The sequence below is a fragment of the Lepidothrix coronata genome, unplaced genomic scaffold, assembly GCF_001604755.1.
Source record: "Lepidothrix coronata isolate B3197 unplaced genomic scaffold, Lepidothrix_coronata-1.0 Scaffold177, whole genome shotgun sequence".
NCBI lineage: Eukaryota > Metazoa > Chordata > Aves > Passeriformes > Pipridae > Lepidothrix > Lepidothrix coronata.
The window spans coordinates 1,073,057-1,081,934 of NW_016690357.1; the positions used below are offsets into that span (position 1 = coordinate 1,073,057).

The 8,878-nt window shown below is 38.5% G+C and overlaps 1 long non-coding RNA gene across 1 annotated transcript; it reads left to right on the forward strand.

Annotated features, from left to right (window-relative positions):
• Window positions 1-203: 203 nt before the first annotated feature.
• On the forward strand, window positions 204-6,628 carry LOC108504856. Its single transcript, XR_001877275.1, has 4 exons — window positions 204-351; window positions 4,841-4,910; window positions 5,635-5,705; window positions 6,520-6,628. It is a non-coding gene; the product is annotated as an uncharacterized LOC108504856 (long non-coding RNA).
• The last annotated feature ends 2,250 nt before the right edge of the window (window positions 6,629-8,878 follow it).

Genomic DNA, 8,878 nt, shown 5'->3' on the forward strand with positions numbered 1-8,878 from the left:
TCATATATTTTCTTTCTAAGTCCCTTGTTTTCTAACATGTAAGAGAAGCACAATGAACTTGTAGTCTTGTTGCTAGGCTTCAAGCTGCATTTATGCAGTCCTGTGAGACACTATTCTCGTTTTTGAATTCTGAATCAAGTCCCAAGGCAACAGTGCCTTGTTTCTTAGCAACACAGATGGGTAGATTGTTTATTCCAGCTCTTTTCTACAATGGAAAAATAAACAATTCTCTGAGTAAGGGTGTGCTGCAAGTTTGTCCCTTTACTTAACTTCCCCTAGAAGAGAGGAAAGAGAACCCTTCTGTGGTAGAGCATATGAAGTCTGTCTGGAAGTCCCCGTTTTTGCAGACTGGTGAGTCAATTTCTATCTTTTTTTTTCTTTGCTTCTTTTTTGTGTCCTTATTCACCACTGTGCATATGGATCTGCAGGTATTTTGGATCAGTGAGTTCCAGTTCCTAGGATACAAACATATGTATGCAATATCAATACTAACAAAGGGGGCAGAGGTGGGATGTGTGAAAATACACAGACTTTTTGCTTTGGTGAAATTAATGGAGAATCATAGAATAGCTTTAGAAACTTCCTCTGCATGCAAAACCTTGGCTTTAGGAAGAAAATTAGGGCTGGAGAAAATAGGTTGAGGATTGAGAGGTAAGGAGGAATGGGTATTCATGTAACTCGTAAGTTAGTGGTGTATGTTACCCAGTGTATGAAAAGAGTTTGTGGGAACTTAATTTATCTCCAGTGAACTGCCTACCCAAGTCCTTTTTCAGAAACAGAGTTTTGTTGGTAGGGACACATTTCCGTATGCCCTTATCCCTCAATGGACCACAAGCTTATTCCATAAAAAAAAACCCAAAACATTCTATCCTCAGAATGAATAAGCACAAAGTAGAGAAAGTTGTAATGTTATAGCTTTCCTTCAGGTTTCCTGAGCATTGAGTATTAAACAAAGTAGGAAAAAATTGTTTATATTGTGTTGGGGCCTGTCGCAATACCCTTACGGTCTACGTATTTCTTCCAGATTTTCGGGGTGTACAAGGTACTCTTGTGTAAGAAAGGTAACAGAGTATGGGAATGGCTTTTAGATCATAGAGACAAAACAGAGATAACACAGTATCTAGCTTGCGCAAAGAGTTAAATACTTTATTGCCTATTTAGGGTGTTAATGCTGCTCCAGTGGTTTTTCACCCTGCCCAGAGGCATCCTTGGGTGTAGGAAAGGGCCTCTCTGTACCTCTGGGCAAAAAGGTGAAGCTTGAGTGGCACTGGTGATGAGATAGCCCATGGCAGGACATAACACCTGGTCCTATACCAGGGTAGCAATGGGGCAACTCTAATGAACGTTGTGGCCTGGGTGTGCTCAGGAATGCAGAGCAAGACGAAAGTGCATCATGAAGCATGGAGACCAGGGCTTCAACATTTCTCTCATTTAAGGTTCATTTGGTCACTTCTACTTGTGCAATGTGAGACTCGTGTGGGCCCACTGCTGCCCAACTAACCCCCCCCCCCCGATGTGCTGCCCTGCATGTGCACAGGTTTAGTCTCCTGTCAAGGTTGTACTGCTTAATGAGGCAAGAACAAAAATGTGGAGAGGGTGTATTTGTGTTGCTACTTAGCGATGGGCATTTCAGACAAAATGAAAGTCAGAGCTTCAGTTCCTACAGGCTGGAATGAATGTGTAAATTCCTGAACATCCACGCTTTTGGCTTTAGATGGGGTTTCTCTGGGTTACTTTGCAGAACTGAAAGAAGGTATCAAGAAGCAATACTTCATCTAAGCACAGGTACAATATAATATTAAAGTACAATTACACATTTATCTTCAATGAAGGTACTAGGTTATGCAGACAGGACTAGCTACTGAAAGCAGCAATCAATAATAAACGTTCTGTTGTATATGTGTGTTCATCCTCCACCAAGAAGAGAGAAATATTTTATTTGAAAGTCAAAGCAAACTTTCTTGAAGCCTTGACTAGCCTTTCTCCCAACAACACACTGCAGTGCAGCAATCCAAAGCCAATACAGACATACGGCTAAAGCAGCCTCCTAATTTTAGCTTCCAGCTCTATAGATCATCCAACACTTCTCAGAAGCCACAAGGAGGGAGGAAAGAGGAACTCAACCCAAAAAGTACCTCTGAGACCATAGCCACGCAAGAGCTCTCTGGCATAGGTTCAGGCTGCTCCTTCCTGTTCTAGAAAAGAGAAGGGACTTTCTCCAGCTTGTCACTCGCTTTCAACGGATCAACTCTTATGAGGCCAAAATACTCTTTGTGAAGAATACCAAACATAAGCCTGGTGTGTATGAAGACCCCAAACCACACAATTATAGGCAGGTAAAATGTCTAGCTCCCAGACTTTTATAAAGCAAATACACTGAAATAAATACATGCTTGAGGATTGGTAAATGAAGCCACTAGATGTCAGTCTCATTAGCAAAAAAAGTCTCCAAAGCCTGCAGTTAATACTGCAGTTGGGATCTAACTTTGATAGGTAACTGTGTCGTAGGCACACATTATTTGCCAAAAGATTCCATAGGTAATGCTGAAGAATTCAGCCTTAGAGCTCTATGTTTTAATGTGCTTTGTAGTTTTTATTTGTGTAAAGCAGACTGAAATAGGGCTAATCAGTTCACCTTTACCTTGTTCACTGTGACATGTCTGTCTGTACTTTCTGCTTTCCTCAGATAAATAGCTAGCAGTTGAATTGCTCGACATGCTGGATGGAAGTATTGTATGGTAATTTTTCCATTTAGCAGCCCTAACTGAGACCAGCATCTCACTGTGCTAGATTTTTGTTTGCAATATATGGTAAGAAACTCCTTTCTTCACAATACTGATTGTGTACAAACTGTGTACAAAAAAGTTGACAGGAATTTAAAAGGTCAAGATACAATTTGAATCAGTGCATTCCCTTGCAGTCAGTGAATTTAATGTTAAATCTGCTAAGAAAGAGAAATCTTCAATCTAAATGTGTTTTTTTCATAGTAGTTTGGTTTATTTGTTTTTGTAGCATCTTTTAAAATGAGATTCATTGTTCTATCCATATTCAGTTAACTTCTCACTAGAAATGTTCCTATCTCCTCTCCTCTGAGCCTTTCAAAGAATGTTACTCAAAGAGCAATTCAGCAAACTTACTATTTCTAAAATAGGAAAGAAAACTGAGATGGTAAACAAAATCCTTTCTGTCCTCCAAAGCAAACATTTATACCTGGACATGTAGTTTATTGAAGAACCACAAAAATAGCATATGGCTAAAGCTACATTTCCATGGAAAACAATATTTTCTTCCCCTTTCTGTCTTCATAAGAATATAAATCTATAAATCATACCTTTATTTATTTGCCATCTGCTATAGCAGGAATTTAACTTCCTTGTTTCTCTGCTATAGCAGGAATTTAACTTCCTTGTTTTTGAGTTTACTTAAAGTAATCAAAACCAAACTTCTAGTTAGCCGTTACAGCCAAAAGCAATTTGTCCAATAATACTCTATCTCAAGGAAAATTTGCTTTATTTCAAGATTATCCAATTTTGATAATAGCAATTAGATGCTAATTTCTCTTAAAACCTACCAAACAAAATTTTCTCTTCAAGTAAATATATCTTTTTTTTTTTTGTCAAGTCTTGACCAAAAATATAAATTTGCAAAATAAGCAGAAGGGAAAAAAAATGTATATTTGTCCCACAACTCCAATGTTATGTTTTCTAATATCACCAATTGAGAGGGCCTGACTATAGGAACCACATCTTAGGAAATGTTCTCAGGGTTTCAGAACCTTCCCCACTTCATATCAGGAGAAAACTAGTGCTTTAATAATTTGAGTAGCTCCAAAATATAATTCCAGAAAGTCCGATAAGTATACAACCAAATTATTTAGCTGTGCGTGTGAAATAGAGTTTTGGGTTCACATTATGAATCAGGTACTTTAGGAGATTTTAGTGTCACCAATCAGTGCTCTAATCTCAGGACTAATGGGTTTTTGTTGTTTTTTTTTTCTACCTGAGTGAAAAAAGTACTTATAAGTCAGCATTTCTGAAAAGAAACAAGAAAAAAGCAAAGAAGCAAGTTGAAACCAAAACTTCACAATATAAGCTCCTGATAACAACAAAACATTTTGAGATTCTTTTCAGGACTTTGTCCAGAGGTAGTGCTGATTTCCACTATGAGGACTGGAGGAAAACAGTATGTACTGTCTAATTGCTTTGACATACCATTAACTTTTCAGCTCACTGAAAACTTCAGGCTACATAACTTTAGCAGGCTGTAGACTGTACAGGGAATTTAACACTGTATTTTCACCTCCACTAAAATGTCCCCTCGGGAGAATCCTTAGTGACATATTGTCAGGAGTTTAAAAGAAATTGATCAATCTTACTGGGAGATCTCTATGTAAAAAACGTACCTGAGGACTAGCTGCACTTGTCCAAAATTCTTAAGTATAGATTTGATCTTACATACACAAAAAAAGGCAATTTCTATGTTCACTTAGAAATGTTCTCACCCTTCAGGCCAATGGGAAACGCTTCATTAAACGGAAATCAGAACTCAGTCAGAAAGGAATTAAAAAAGGCAAGGGAAAGGCAACAAGTAAAGTATGTAAATTACCAATGTACAATATTTTCTCCTTCTTGTGGCATTCTCTCCTATGCAGTTCTGATGTGATCACATCCATCAACCCACAGTTAAATATTCATTACAATCAAGTATTCAACATGTAACTTCACACACCATTTTTGTTCCCTCAGTGGTTTCACAGGGCATTCATCCAGCTGCCTAACCTCGCCATTTTGATTTTATCTTGTTCAATTAATCAAGGAAATATATCTTCCTATTCATGCAGATGATGCTGATACCTCCAGAACATGATGGTTATTGATTTTCCATCTTGTATCTCAGAAGAAACCACACAGGTTAGTCCTTGACAACATGCACATTCATTGTGTTAAAGAAATTAGGAACCTGTGCTTGAACAGTAGGGAGCAGGAATAAGAGCACTGAACCCACAAAACTGGCTTAAGTGCCTCAGGTGAAGCTTATAGACCAAACATCAGTTTTTCCCCTCAAGTTTCAACATCAGAGAAAGTCCACTTCCTAATAAATAACAGACTCAGATTATAGAAAATAGTTCACTCATGCAAAGACACTTAGATTTAAGATATCTGATACAAGCAGGATTAGTAGCTGAACTGCTTGTCAATCTCAGTGTTTCTGATAAGACTGCAATTTCAATCCTGTAATGGGGGTTTAGTCCCAGGCAACTGATTCATGTCCAGTGTCTGCTGTCGTCATGGTAGATACAACAGTCTGTGGTGGATAGTTCACAAGGGGATGCCTGCCCTTTAGTGTAGTTTCTATAGCTCCACCTCTTGTAAGGATAGCTTTTTTAAAAATAATTTACTACACACTAGTTACAGTACACAGACATACATATCATGTAGCATAAAACACTATCTTTGTACATTCATAGCAAAGGCCATGGACAGATTATCTTTTTGTTTATGATGTTTACTGTATATGTCTTTGTGTTCCTTTTTCTAGATCCTATCTGATTAACAATAAGCATAGCTTTTCAAATCCTAGAGTCCAGACAGTTTTTTCTATAGCTTATAAATACCGTTTCCTTAATATTTTCAGATCCTGGACTTGATTCACTGAAAGGAAAGCAAAAGGACTCTGATAGGAGATTTCTTACATACAAGCCTTGTGTAAGCAAATGGGATCCATAGCTGCTACTGTTAAAGAGTACCTGACCATCTAAATCTGCTTCATTTACAGTTAGTGACATTAAAACAAAACTTCTAGGTTTCTCTGCTTAAAAATATTTTGAAATAATAATAATAGTAATTTTTAATTATATTTCTTTCCTGATATTTTGGATCATGCAATCTTGAGAGCACAGCTGGCATATCCTAAGGGAAATGTCATTTTACTGGAGATCTAGAAACATGGACCATTAATTTCCTTTAGATTTTCAAGAATGTAATTCTGTTTCCACCTCTTGTTGACTTTTATGGAGTTTGAGAGATAGTCTCTTGGGGAACATTTTCTTATTTCAGCCTTTAGCAGAAGATTATACAGCATTGTATGTGGTAATTCATTTGTAGGAATTAAGATGTCCATATTAGACTGTTCAAAGACACAGACTATTTCAGAATATGCAGGTAAGGTGCATGCCTTAATGGTTTGTATATATATACCAAACACTTAAATGTAGAGATCTCCAAAAGCAGAATACCTCTATTTTCATTATAAAACAGCTGCCATTTGCATAAAAAATTAAAATATTTGGGGAACCAGTGTAGACGGTGACAGATTCTGAGTTGTGAATGTAACTCTACCAAATAGCAGCAAGTCAATATGCTTGTTGTTGTAAAACACATGAATTGGCTGAACACAAATGTCCCTAGGCATTTCAACATGTTGTGCTCTGATTCAAGACTGAAACATGTCTGAGAATGAATTCTTTGATAAACCTGTTGAGATCATCCGTATGACAACCACTCCTGTTTTGTTTTGTAGGTCTGATGTACCTGTACTTCTCTGCCCCCAGCAGCACAGATGGCAGCGTTGTGCTCACACTGTGTTCTTGGATCGTGTGGAGGAAAAGCTTTGCCAGCTGCATCAGGGAGAGATGCAAGTGTTCACTCTGCTATGTTAGGGACACTGTATCTTGCCTCATCCAGAGGGCAAACTTAGATAACAAAGGATTGATGGGTGCTGGCAGAATCCATAACTCCGTTGTTTGGAAGGGTTAGGAGGACACTAATGCCCAATTAAACTGACTAGACCCAAGCCTTCATTTGAGAGCAAAAAATGGAGATAGCTGGCCTGGCTTGCACTACTGAAAGGTTGTTATCAAGTGAGATCCTTGCAGCATCCAGGGTGATCCTGGCTTACATGGGCTCAGGATATCCATGCAGACAATGCAGCATTGTCTCAGAATCTGAGTTGCAATGCTGATAATCTGCATGAGATGAAAAAATGAAAATGTGCTGATCACAACACTGACCTTAGCTGGAATAGCTTGTCCTTCTTGGAAAAATATACTTGTCTGAGCAGAGTCCTCTGCTGCTATAGCCAGAATCCATATTGCTGATTGTCAAATCTCTTGACAGAGATCATCTTGGGGAGTAACCACCACTCAAAGCAGGGTCATGGTGGGTGGCTTTCTAAGGCAGGTAGAAAGTAGGACTGCTTTTAAATGTGTTAGGAGACACTTTTTTACCTTCCAACACACCTTTCCTTCAGTGTTCCTGAGCAGCTGACACTTGACAGTGCCCTCCAACAGTCTCCATGCCTGGCACACAAAGTCCCGGGAGAAAAAGAAAAATATCCACGAAAACCAGAATTTTCTGCTTCCATCTTATCTAAAACAAACTTCTCATGGGGAAGTTGATCTTTTCCCTGATAAAACCAGTTTTCTGTAAAACTGCATTTTTCTCCCATCGTGTTGGATACTAGCCTGATGTGACCTTACAGGATGATGACTATTTAAATGCCAATGTCTTTCCTTTCACAGGAACTCCAGTCTAAGCAGCATGGTGCTAAGAATAAAGCAGTGTGATATGGACTCTACATCATTATCCACACTGACCTACCAATTTCTCAGTCCCAAGAAATGTGTTCATCTGAATGTGCTACGGAAGACTAGTGGTCCTGAGATGTGTCTTGTGTCTATCCTGTGAGTCAGGAATGAGGTCTTTGAGAGACCTGACACACTTGTAACAAAGGAGGCCTAGGTCCTTCAAACAGTACAAAACCTGGCACAGAGGATAACAGCCTTTATCAATGATGTTCAAATGTTTTAGCAAATATCTGTTTCTTACTGTAAATACCAGCATGGAACAAAACCATGGTAAATGCACTTTGTCTGGTTTATTAGTATTTGACCTCTTCTCCTTAGGTCCGGATTTTTGAAATAACATGGAAATTAAAATTATTATGTCTTTCTACTTAACAAATTCCTTCCTATATAGATTTCTCTGTATTGCTAAAAATTACTTACCAATGATTCTAATTAATTAATTTTTTTTCTCTAACCAGTCCCTCAGCCATCTGTAAGTAAAAGAAATGGCACAGCCCATCACACCTGGTAACTAGAGGTGCTGAATGCCATCATGAGCTTACTTTGGAAACTCCCTGTCCTCTGCACCCAAGAGCTGGTGATTAGCAGACTATGCCAAAATAGAAACAGCTGCTTTGCTCTTGACTCTTAATTACTAGGAATTGACTGCTGAAAGATCAACACAGTCAGGTAGTTTCAATTTCTTTTCTAAACATAGTGTGTGGGTGTTGAGTGTAACAGGGGGAAGCATTTTTTGTAATAGTCTGCATTGCTGAGGGCTCTGGAGGTATATCCAGAGCTGGATTTGGACTCAAATCTCTAGACCGAAACTGTAAGTAAGCTACATGGTAAATGCACACCCAGACAGTGATTTAGCACAAGAAAATTGCATACCGGATCATTTTGCCCATTCCAAAAGACAGTGAGTTACATACCACATTGGAAAGCTTGGGACACTAGCAAGAATCCCTTAAGCAATGATCTTCTAGCTCTATCTGCACTGTTGTGGAGTTCAGTGTTTCTCCAGGATTTCTCAGATGCAACACTTGTGGAAAGAAAAATGTGTAAGATGTTGACAACAAAAACAAAACACATTTTTTGTTAAAGAGAGCTTCCTGCCAATTGTGTTGTATCTACAGGCATAGTTTGAAGTTTGCAGTTCCCCAAATTTGAGTTGGAAAGAATGAAGTCCCTAGTCTTCCTGTAAATTACCCATTTTCTTAATGCCAGACAAACCCAGCCAAGTGAAAGCTGCTTTCTCTGTGCATGGCAGATGAAAGACTTGGGACAAATAAAATTTCAGAGGTTGTTTGG